Here is an 11,932-nt window from a genome sequence, read left to right as displayed (position 1 = left end):
AACCCAGGACCCTGGCCCCGTGAGGCAGCAGTGCTAACCATTGTGCCACCATGCCCTATGCTAATACATGTGACAATAATAAATCAAATCAAATCAAATCAAAAAGCTTGGAGGGAGAAACAGATTTTGAGAAGTTCTTGAGAGAGGTGTAAAGATTTGAAGGGCAGACAAGGGAGTGTGTGGAATACAGTAGAATAGGGCACAATAAGTGGAAGAATGCTCAGGACACTGACTGCACTTGTGTCCTTTGAACTTTCTCAGCACATTAACCTGAATTGCATTCCAAAGGCTCAAGCATTGTTTGTGCTGAATGGCCCTCTGACTCTTTGTAAAAGGATAAAACAAAATACTTGTGCAGACTTACTTTGCCATTGTCCTCGCTGCCATGATGTATTGCTGGCAAAAGGCAGCTTGGGGACGGACGACTTTGTGCAGAAGTGCTTGTGACATCATGAATGGACACTGCAGGCCACAGACTATCATTCTCAATTCATGATGTAACATCAGCGGGGATTCTATACCAAATCTCTGCTCCAACGTACCCTGTGCCCACTGGTACTAAACTACAATTGGCAGTAGCAAAGGGAAACCGGTGCAGCAGTAAGTATGAGTGCTCCCTATCAGGAAATGCTTTCCTTCTACTCTTTCAAACAGGGTTGGATATACAAGGTGGAGAGGATGAGGTGAGCCAGATGGAAAGTGGTTATGCTAGCGCTGCACAAAATCCAGTATTTTAGGCTGATCGGTTTATGGATAAATGTATGACAATCTAACAAAATGCCTCACGCCATAAAGATAGGGTTATGGATAGTATTGAGACTTTCCCCACACTCATATTGGTGAATGGCATACAGTTGTGATGACAATCTATTCTAACTATGCACACTTGCAGGAAAAAACACTCCAGTGTGACAATGTTGTTGGGGGGAGAAATAATAATTTGTGTATAAAAGCAAATTACTGAGGATGCTGGAATCTGAAACCAAAAGAGAAAATGCTGGAAAATCTCAGCAGGTCTGGTAGTATCTGTAAGGAGAGAAAAGAGCACCTGGAGGAAACTGATGCAGGTATGGGGAAAAAGTGCAGACTCCACACAGGTAGTGATGGTGACATAGTATTTATCACTGCTCCCACACAGCACCAGGGACCCGGGTTTGATTCTCGCCCTGGGTTTGTGTGGAGTTTGCATGTTCTCCCCATGTCTGCATGGGTTTCTTCCGGGTGCTCCGGTTTCTTCCTACTGTCCAAAGGTGTGCAGTTAGGTGCATTGGCCATGCTTAATTCCCCCTCACTGTACCCAAACAGGCACCAGAATGTGGCAACTAGGGCATTTTCATTGCAGTGTGAATGTAAGCGTACTTGTGTCTAATAAATGAACTTCGAAAAAAACCCAAGCCAGGAATTGGACCCAGCTCCCTGGCGCTGTGAGGCAGCAATGCTAACCACTGTGCTGCCCACAATGCCCTCATTCATGGGCATTTTATGAGAATGTCCTGGACAAAGAAATAGCTGCTGGTATTTTTCAGTATTTTTCACATCCATTTCGCTCTGCTCTCTTCGGTGTCATTCACCTCAGGACCATGTTTAGTGCAGCCACAGTAAGAGCTGTTGGCCATTCTGTCAATGGATCCCACTGAATCGCTGTCCTACTTCTTCAACCCCGTCCCCTGTCCCTGACTGGATGATTGGGAGGCCTTGTCTCGAGGCGATAGCGCCCCCTACTGCTGGACCAGTAGCTCCAGATTCAAATCCAAATCCAGGACTTGTTGGCCACGGAAGGAGCTTTCAACACAGTTCAACAGGCGGATAATCAGCTGGGAAATCTTTACAACCCCTTCTCCGATTATTCCAAAAAAAATACAGCGTGGGTGCGAAGGTACATAGAACAACAACAGCATTCATAAAAATCTCCTCCTCTTAGTCAATTTAGATGAGTTGGCTGGAAGGCTGGTTTGTGACGCAGAGCGACGCCAGTGGCACAGGTTCGATTCCCGTACCCGCTGAGGTTATTCACAAAAAGCCCCAGCCTTGCCCCTCGGCTGAGGTGTGGTGAAGTCTACAAGATTGTGAGGGGCACGGACAGAGTGGATAGTCTTTTTCCCAGGGTGGAAGAGTCAAGTATTAGGGGCACAGGTTTAAGGTGCGAGGGGCAATGTTTTAAGGAGATGTACGAGGCAGGTTTTTTACGCAGAGGGTGATGGGTGCCTGGAAGGCACTGTTGGGGGAAGTCGTGGAAGAAGGTACGATAGTGACTTTTGAGGGGCAAATACATGAATAAGTTGGGCATAGAGAGATATGGGAAGGCGATGGCCTAGTGCTGATATTGCCAGACACTTAATCCAGAAATTTAGCTAATGTTCTGGGGACCCGGGTTCAAATCCTGCCATGGCAGATAGTGGAATTTAAATTCAACAAAAAATATCTGGAATTGAGAATGTATTGATGACCATGAAATCGTTGTTGATTGTTGGAAAACTGATTTGGTTCACTCATGTCCTTTAGGGAAGGAAATCTGCTGTCCTTACCTGGTCTGGCCTACATGTGACTCCAGAACCACAGCAATGCGGTTGACTCTCAACTGCCCTCGAGCAACTAGGGATGGGCAATAAATGCTGGCCCAGCCAGTGACGCCCCTGTCCCACAAATGAATTTTTAAAAATGGTCCCCGGAAGGGTGGAGAGGTTTTAGATCACACGGGTAGCATGGTCAGTACAGGCTTGGAGGGCCAAAGGGCCTGTTCCTTTGTTCTTTGACCTTCAGGTTAAATCAGCACCCGTCAGCTCTCACCCCCACTAAAGGGAGAGCAGGCTCTGGTCAACCTGGGACTATGGCGACAATACCTTTACTTTAATGGAATGATGATACTGGAGTTGGGTTCTTAATTGGGTGCCTTCCTGAAGATCAAACACTCTCCCCTCTGAGTTACAGACCCAGAAGCAAAGGTGCCTCTAACTTAAAAAGTAAGTTGGGGAAAAAATTAAGTCCTTTTGTGCAGGGAGTGCTGCACTGTTGGAGATGCCATCTTCATTTGGCATGTCAGCTACGATTCTCACCAACTTTTACAGATGCATCATAGAAAGCATTCTTTCTGGTTCTATCACAGCTTGGTACGGCTCCTGCTCTGTCCAAGACTGCAAGAAACTACAAAATGTCATGAATGTAGCCCTGTCCATCATGCAAACCAGCCTCCCATCCATTGATTCGGTCTACACTTCCTGCTGTATGCAGCAGGATATAGACCAGTTGGAGGCTTGGGCTGAGCAATAACAGACAGAGTTTAATCTGGACAAATGTGAGGTAATACATTTTGGAAGGTGTAATAGAGATAGGAAAAAATCAGTAAATGGCAGAACCCTTAAGAGTATTGATAGGCAGAGGGATCTGGGTGTACAGGTACACAGGTCATTGAAAGTGGCAATGCAGGTGGAGAAGGTAGCCAAGACGGCATACGGCATACTCGCCTTCATCAGCCGGGGCATGAATTTAAAAATTGTTGAGACATGTTGCAGCTTTATAGAACCTTAGTTAGGCCGCACTTGGAATATAATGTTCAAATTCTGGTCGCCACACTATCAGAAGGATGTGGAGGCTTTGGAGAAGGTACAGAAAAGATTTACCAGGATGGTGCCAGGTATAGAGGGCATTAGCTATGAGGAGATGTTGGAGACATTTGGTTTGTTCTCACCAGAACGACAGAGGTTGAGGGGCCATCTGATAGATATCTACAAGATTATGAGGGGCATTGACAAAGTGGATAGTCAGAGGCTTTTGCCCAGGGTGGAAGAGTCAATTACAAGTGGGCATAGATTTAAGGAACGAGGGGCAAGGTTTAAAGGAGATGTATGAGGCACGTATTTTATCCATAGGATGGTGGGTGCCTGGAACTCACTGCCGGGGGAGGTAGTGGAAGCAGATACAATAGTGACCTTTAAGGGGCGTCTTGACAAATACATGAATAGGATGGAAGTAGAGGGATATGGTCCCCAGAAGGGTAGGGGGTTTTAGTTCAGTCGGGCGGTGTGGTCGGTACAGGCTTGTAGGACTGAAGGGCCTCTTCCTGTGCTGTAATTTTCTTTGTTCTTTGTCCTTTAAGATTCCATAAAGTTTATCGGGGAAAGATAAGAGAGTTCTTCTCCCAAACATTTACCTCAATCAATGCCACCAGAACAGATGAACTGGTTAGCCATCTCATTTTCCATTTGTGGGACCTTGCTGTGCATAACTTGGCTGTTGCGTTTTCTTAGATAACAACATTGGCCGCACCTTTAAAGTCGCCCATCAGTCATGGAATGCTTTGGAACATGGAGGATGTGAAAGGTTCTATGTCAATGCAAGTTCTTCCTCTTCCTACCTTTTTTGGTTCTTATGATGTCATAGTCAACCAACCACGAGACAGAAAGAGGATCAGGTGATAGGCGTAAACCAGATACAAGTCATTCATTTCACATTGGAGATTCTTCAACACAAAACATGTCCAACAAATCACCCAATCAAAATCCAAAAGTCACATCAGCTGATGTCATAGCATTATGACCCAGCCTGTAAAATCACCAGTGTTAAATGACGTCACAATTAGAACTCAAATCAACAGGGATATTTTACACGTTGTGACCCCTTCAACCTCTAACGTAATCAAGTGTTTCAATGCACATGGCTCCCCTGAGTCCATGCCATTAAAGCCTTCTTCTTTATGCCCCTGTTCCTTGGCCGTAACCTGGCTTGTTGACCCAACGGTCTAACACTGAACTGCACCCTGCAGGCAAAGAAGATTGCACTGATCTTAACTAAATTGATGATCGGGGAATTAGAATTAACCTCAGCGCTGAGGGTTCGGAGGAGGAAGGAAAAAAATGAACCATGTCTACTCCTGGAAGGTCCAAGTCTGGTGTTAAATAAATGAAGGAATTGAAGGAATACACTCCATAAAATACAGGATTGCCACAAGTACTTCTGCCACCACCCAAGTTGGACAGCACAAAAGCAGCTTATGCTCCCCAAACCATGTATCCCTGGTGTATATTCTATGTATTCAGTCTGGCTTGTCAGCAAACACGAGCTATCTCAAATCTGAATTAGCATTTGTTTGATTTTTCCCTTATCAGCACAGAACGAATGTGAGGCTCTGAAATAATGGGACAAATAAATAGGACGGATGGAGATGGGGGTGGGGATGGAGGAGAGCGGTGTGCAAAACTATCTTTCATAACACAGTTACAATGAAGCATTCACATGTTTGGAGTGGGGCGGCGTGGTGACATCGTGGTTAGCACTGCTGCCTCACAGTGCCAGGGACCTGGGTTTGATTCCCGGCTTGGGTTACTGTCTGTACGGCGTCTGTACAGTCTCCCCGTGTCTGCATGGGTTTCCTCTGGGTGCTCCTATTTTCTCCCACAGTCAAAAAGACGCACAGGTTAGGTGCATTGGCCATGCTAAGTTCTCCCTCAGTGTACCCAAACAGGCACCGGAGTGTGGCGACTAAGTGATTTTCACATTACTTCATTGCAATGTTAATGTAAGCCTACTTGTGACTAATAAATTAACTTTAACTTTTAAAGGTTACAAGAATAAATTAGTCTGTTTAGACTCTGATTGGAATTCCAAACAAATATATTGGGAAGAATTTTCCCATCCTGCCCGCCATGGGAATCGTAGCAGGTGGGGAAGGGGGAGAGATGGGTGGCAATGGGGGGGCGGTTGGGGGAGCATGGTGGTTTTGGATCATAAGAACATAAGAACATAAGAAATAGGAGCAGGAGTAGGCCATCTAGCCCTTCGAGCCTGCCCCGCCATTCAATAAGATCATGGCTGATCTGTCGTGGCTCAGTTCCACATTCCCGCCCTCTCCCCATAACCCTTAATCCCCTCTCTTATCAAAAACCCATCAACCCGCGTCTTAAAAATATTTAGCGAGGCAGCCTCCACCACCTCAACGGGCAGAGAATTCCAGAGATTCACCACCCTCTGAGTGAAGAAGTTCCTCCTCAACTCCATTCTAAACCACCCCCCCTAAAGGTCTCTTGACCTCGAACATGATGTTCCAATTTTGGGGTTAGCGCAGCCAGAAAATTCTGCCAATTGCCTCCCTGTAGAAAGCGTACAGTGCCAAAAGAGGCCATTTGGCCCATCACGTCTGCACCTACTCTCTGGAAGAGCATCTGCATCCCCCACTCCAATTCCCATTCCCCAGTGCATTTACCATGGCTAATCCAACTCACCTGCATATCTTTGGACTGTGGGAGGAAACAGAGCACCCGGAGGAAACCCACGCAGACATGGGGAGAATGTGCAAACTCCACACAGACAGTCACCCAAGCCGGGAATCGAACCCTGGTGCCTGGTGCTGTGAGGCAGCGGTGCTAATCACTGTACCACTGTGCCACCCCATGGTGCTCTGCCAGAGAGCTGGTGCAGATTCGATGGGACGATTGGCCTCCTTTTGTGCTGTAAGTGTTCTATAATTGTATGTGATATCATTTCTTCATATCAGCCACTTTTTCTGAGAGCGACACTGATTTTGTGCAAAATTAAAGGTTATCTTTCTGCCCTGGATCAAATCCACAAGGAACAAGATTCCGACTACCTAAAACTATGTCACGTAGCGTCTTTGTCAGCGATCAAACAGATGCACCTTTTGTTTAGCTGCGTCCAGGGGTCAATGGTCTGATTCACTGTTTGGGGAAATGAGGATTCAATGACATTAGGATAAAGAACACCTGGAGTAACACGACAGATTTATTACGTCTTCAAATTTTCCAAAGCATCAGAAGACAAATGTTGCTGTGCGCATCGTTGGCTTTGTAAAGATATTATCAGCCTGGTGAAAAAGGAGGAGTTAGGGGCATGTCATGCCTTTTCAGGCCTCGGGGGAAACAGAACAAGTGACACCAAGTGGGTCAGTGAAGTCCTAAGGCAGCAATCATTTGGTGCAGGAACTTTAATTCTCTGCCTCACTGGGGGAATTACAACAAGAGCATTTACAACACCTGGAGCTCTCCTTTTGGGTGACCTGCCAAGTTTTGTAAGGATCAGTTCACAAGCAGTCTTGGTAAGTGGCAGCGTAGGACACTTCCAACACAGACTGTATCCTTTAGAAAGAAAATACTGGCCTATGGTATCTATTGCCAGCTAGAACAAAGGACAAAGAAAATTACAGCAGAGGAACAGGCCCTTCGGCCCTCCAAGCCTGCGCCGAATGTGCTGCCTGACTGAACTAAAACCCCCTATCCTTCTGGGGACCATATCCCTCTATTTCCATCCTACTCATATATTTGTCAAGACGTCCCTTAAAAGTCACTATCGTATCTGCTCCCACTACCTCCCCTGGCAGCGAGTTCCAGGCACCCACCACCCTTTGTGTAAAAAATGTGCCTCGTACATCTCCTTTAAACTTTGTCCCTCGCACCTTAAATCTACGCCCCCCTAGTAATTGGCTCTTCCACCCTGGGAAAAAGCTTCTGACTATCCACTCTGCCTAATAACTCTTTCCTTTGTGCGTATGATTTGTTTACTTATTTATTAGTCACAAGTAAGGCTTACATTAACGCTGCAATGAAGTTACTGTGTAATTCCCCAAATCGCCACACTCCGATGCCAGTTCGGGTCAATGCACATCTGTCAAACCGTGGGAGGAAACCGGAGCCTGAGGAAACCCATGCAGACACAGGGAGAACATGCAAACTCCACACAGCCAGTGACTCAAGCCGGGAATCGAACCCTGGTCCCTGGCGCTGTGAGACAGCAGTGCTAACGACTGTGCCACCATGCCACCTATAAGCATTGTCGTTTTGAAATAGAGCTGGTTTCAAGATGACACATTTTTATCGAAACCAAGTTGACACTGTCATGGAAGACCTTTTTCAGGCAGGTTTTCTATATCCCAGTACACAGCTGATTAAAACCAGCAGATTGGGTTCCAGGGCAAGTGATTTCTATTCTGAGACTGAGGTTCTTTGTTGTTGTTTATTGCAAGGGGAGTGAAATGTCAAAATAGGGATTGCGGAATGGGGAATGAGGTCTCCTGTACACTGGGAAGACTAAACTAAGGCTGGGTGACCGCTTTGCGAAACACGTTCACTCAGCCCTCAACTTGGCCCCCAGCTTCCTGTTCTGTGCCATTTCAGCTCAACACCAAATTAAAGTCCAACAGGTTTATTTGGAATCACGAGCTTTTAGAGCACTGCTCCTTCCTCAGGTGATTGTGATTCCAAATGAACCTGTTGGACTTCTGAAAGAAAACTAACAGGAGTAATAAAAATATAAAAAAAGGAAAAGGACTGAGAGATACAAAAACAATATTAGGGTAAGGCATCACAGGGGGCAACAGGGGTTGGATGTGGGCCGAAAGAGGCAGAGCATGTCTGACCTCAGAAACCTAGCAAAGAGCCTATCAATGTTCCAAGCACACATTACATTGAAATCTTGCATTCTTGTGATGTCCAATAAATTGGAGATTATCCAGTCTTTAGTCAAGCTATATGGACCAAGGAGGACCGGGCTTCCCTGATCTGTGCTCTTAGTCAACTTTAGTTGGTGTAGCAGTGGTAACAGCTTCACCATCCCAACTGAGAAAGGGGAACATTAGCCAAGCTCCTGATCATTACCTCATTACCTAGCTGGACCCGAGCACAATTGGACGAGTGTACCGGACTTGGCTTCCTCTCCTCCAGCCAACCCTCCTGGCATACATTGCACAACTCATTCACGAGGCAGCAGAGGGCATCAGGCAACCACTAAGCCTTCATCAGCAGTTTCAATGGAAGACGAGGTCGAGGGAGGAAAATGACAAATAACCGGGAAACCTTTTTGAGGTATTTATTGAACAAATAAATGCCTGTAGTGTCCACAGGGTTACAGCACCATAATTGTTCAGATGATAAATGCTTACATTTTATAACAAAACAGCAGGAATACACACAAAACGAAGCAATAAATAGAGACGGCACACTGAAACAGATTGATATGAGCTGATGAGTCAGTATTGGACAGATTGTGGAGGAATTATGTAACTGGTGTGTTAATATGTTAACACGTTGTGGGAGCCGTGGGAAGGTGGAATTTAAAGCCCTCTGCCCTCCCTTAACCCAGCAGGAATCAAGGAGCCCATGGGAAGTGGAGGGGGCTGCGTCCATTCCCATTGGCTTCTTGCCTCAGCGTCCTTCTTTAAACATATAAACCAGGCCTCAATCACATCACCAGGGGCCAACTGCTATGTTATTTATTTGTTCATTAGTGGGAGTTGGGCATCGCTGGCTGGTCAGCATTTATTGCCCATCCCTAGTTCTTGTTAAGAGGGCAGTTGAGAGTCAACTACATTGCCATGGCTCTGAAGTCACATGTAGGCCAGACCAGGTAATGACAGCAGATTTCCTTTCCTAAAGGACATTAGTGAACCAGATGGGTTTTTCCGACAATCGACAATGGTTTCATGGTCATCAGTAGATTCTTAATTCCAGATATATTTTATTGAATTCAAATTCCACCATCTGCCGTGGCAGGATTCGAACCCAGGTCCCCAGAACATTAGCTGAGTTTCTTGGATTAATGGTGTAGTGATAATACTTCTAAGCCACCACCATCCCTGTTAATCTGACTAGGTTCGCAAACCATCCAGTCTTTGGGGCGGCTCAGTGGCACAGTGGTTAGCACTGCTGCCTCACTGTGCCAAGGACCCAGATACAGTTCTGGCCTCGAGCGACTGTCTATGTTCTCTCTGTGTCTGCGTGGGTTTCCTCCCACACTCCAAAGATGTGCAGGTTAGGTTGATTGTAAGGGACAGTAATTGTCCCTTGCTGTCAAGGGGATTAGCATGGTAAATACGTGGGATTATGGGGATGGAACCTAGATGGGATTGTGGTCAGTGCAGGTGTGATGGACTGAATGGCCTCCTTCCGCATTGAAGGGTTCTATGATTTGCCTTGGAGCCTCCAGGAATTAACAATTCATTATCTGGCCGTTACTGCCATCATATCTGGCTCACTTAAGTTTTTCTTTTCATTTCTTTTTGGACACTTTCATTTTGAGTTATAAAACTATTGGCAACGAGAATAAAAGGTCCTCAGAACATTAGCTGAGTTTCTAGACTAGTAGTCCAGCGATAATACCTCTAGGCCATCGTCTCCCTGATGTTTACATATGGTCTCAGCTAAAGTCAGTTTAATTTTTTTTATAAATCAGAAAATTAAATACAGCAACTACATTTTTGTAAAAGTTACTCTTTGTTGTGCTGGTATAAAATATTTGGGTTTAACTACATAAATGTTACTGACAGCATGAGCTGCGTTACACACAATTCCCCCCAAACAGCATTCCAATGTTACTAATGGTTTACATTTTCATCTGACTTTTGATTGGATCCAGGTGAAATTCTTGTCAGTGGTTCAAGAAAAAGAATCAAAATTTAGACATCGTTGGAACAAACAGCACTGTTTCTAACACAATGATGTATGTATCTGTGATATTGTATCTGTATATCAATGATCAGAAAGTGTAGCCCTGTTGGCATATGTTAATTATACTTCTATCTTCTGTTTATTGTGTACATGAATACTGTGTACTGTGGGTGGCACTGTGGTTAGCACGGCTGCCTCACAGCACCAGGGACCCGGGTTCAATTCCCAGCTTGGGTCACTGTCTGTGCAGAGTCTGTACATTCTCCCCATGTCTGCATGGGTTTCCTTCCACAGTCCAAAAGACATTGCTGGTTAGGCGCATTGGCCATGCTAAATTCTCCCTCAGTGTACCCAAACAGGCGCCGGAGTGTGGCGACTAAGGATTTTCACAGTAACTTCATTGCAGTGTTAACGTAAGCCTACTTGTGACACTAATAAATAAACTTTGAATGTCTCCTTACTAATAACATAATTTACAGATCACTATATAAGAATGAGACATCGTTCATAAGATATAGCAGCAGAATTAGGCCATTCAGCCCATCTAATTCGATCATGGCTGATATGCTCCTCAGCCCCATTTTCCTGCCTTCTCCCCATAATCCTTCAACCCATTACCAATTAAAAATCTGTCTAACTTTTCCTTAAGTGTATTCACTAACCCAGCATCTACCGCACTTTAGGGCAGCAAATTCCACAGATTCACAACCCTCGGGGAGAAGTAGTTTCTTCTCAACTCTGTTTTAAATTTGCTACTCCTTATCCTAAGGCTACGACCTCTCATTCCAGAATTGGCTGAGGACGGGGCTCACTTGTGAAGCTGCTGTTGAATGGCTTGCTGCTGACATTAACAATTTAGCCTGACTCATGGGCCCGAGGTATTTACTGCTATATACTATAACCTGCACTTTGCTGAGTTCAATAGGTTCCTGTGCAGGACACCTCAACAGTGCACAGGTTTGCAGCACAGTGTACACATTGTTCCTACAATCTACAGCTGCCCTGGATGTGCAGGACTAATGACAGCAGCATTGACTCGGGGCACAGTGTTCACTCTCCACTGCCTTCAAAGATCACAGGAAATGAAGAAGGGGAACCAAGAGAGAAGGGAGGTGTCAGCAAAAGTTGAGGCCACCTGATGGGGCTTGATATGGATATCACTTTCAGCAAACAGTATATCTTCCTGAAACTGGTTAAGTGTGCTTTGATACTGAGAGTTGTCATAATCATAGAATCCCTACAGTGCAGAGGGAGGCCATTCGGCCCATCAAGTCTGCACCAACAATGATCCCACCCAGGCCCTATCTGCATAATTCTACAAATTTTCCCTGCTAATCCCTCTAATCCACGCATCCAGGGACACTAAGGGGCAATTTTAACATGGCCAATCAACCTAACCCGCACATCTTTGGACTGTGGGAGGAAACCAGAGCACCCAGAAGAAACTCACAGAAACATAGGGGGAACACGCAAATTCCCCCAGACAGTGACCCAAGCCAGGAACTGAACCCAGTTCCCTGCGGCATAATATCGTAATATTCAAA

Source organism: Carcharhinus amblyrhynchos, chromosome 20 (genome assembly GCF_965287045.1).
Source record: "Carcharhinus amblyrhynchos chromosome 20, sCarAmb.v2.hapA, whole genome shotgun sequence".
In the NCBI taxonomy this organism is placed as follows: Eukaryota; Metazoa; Chordata; class Chondrichthyes; order Carcharhiniformes; family Carcharhinidae; genus Carcharhinus; species Carcharhinus amblyrhynchos.
The sequence above is the reverse complement of the archived record's forward strand: the minus strand, read 5'-3'. Positions refer to the sequence as shown.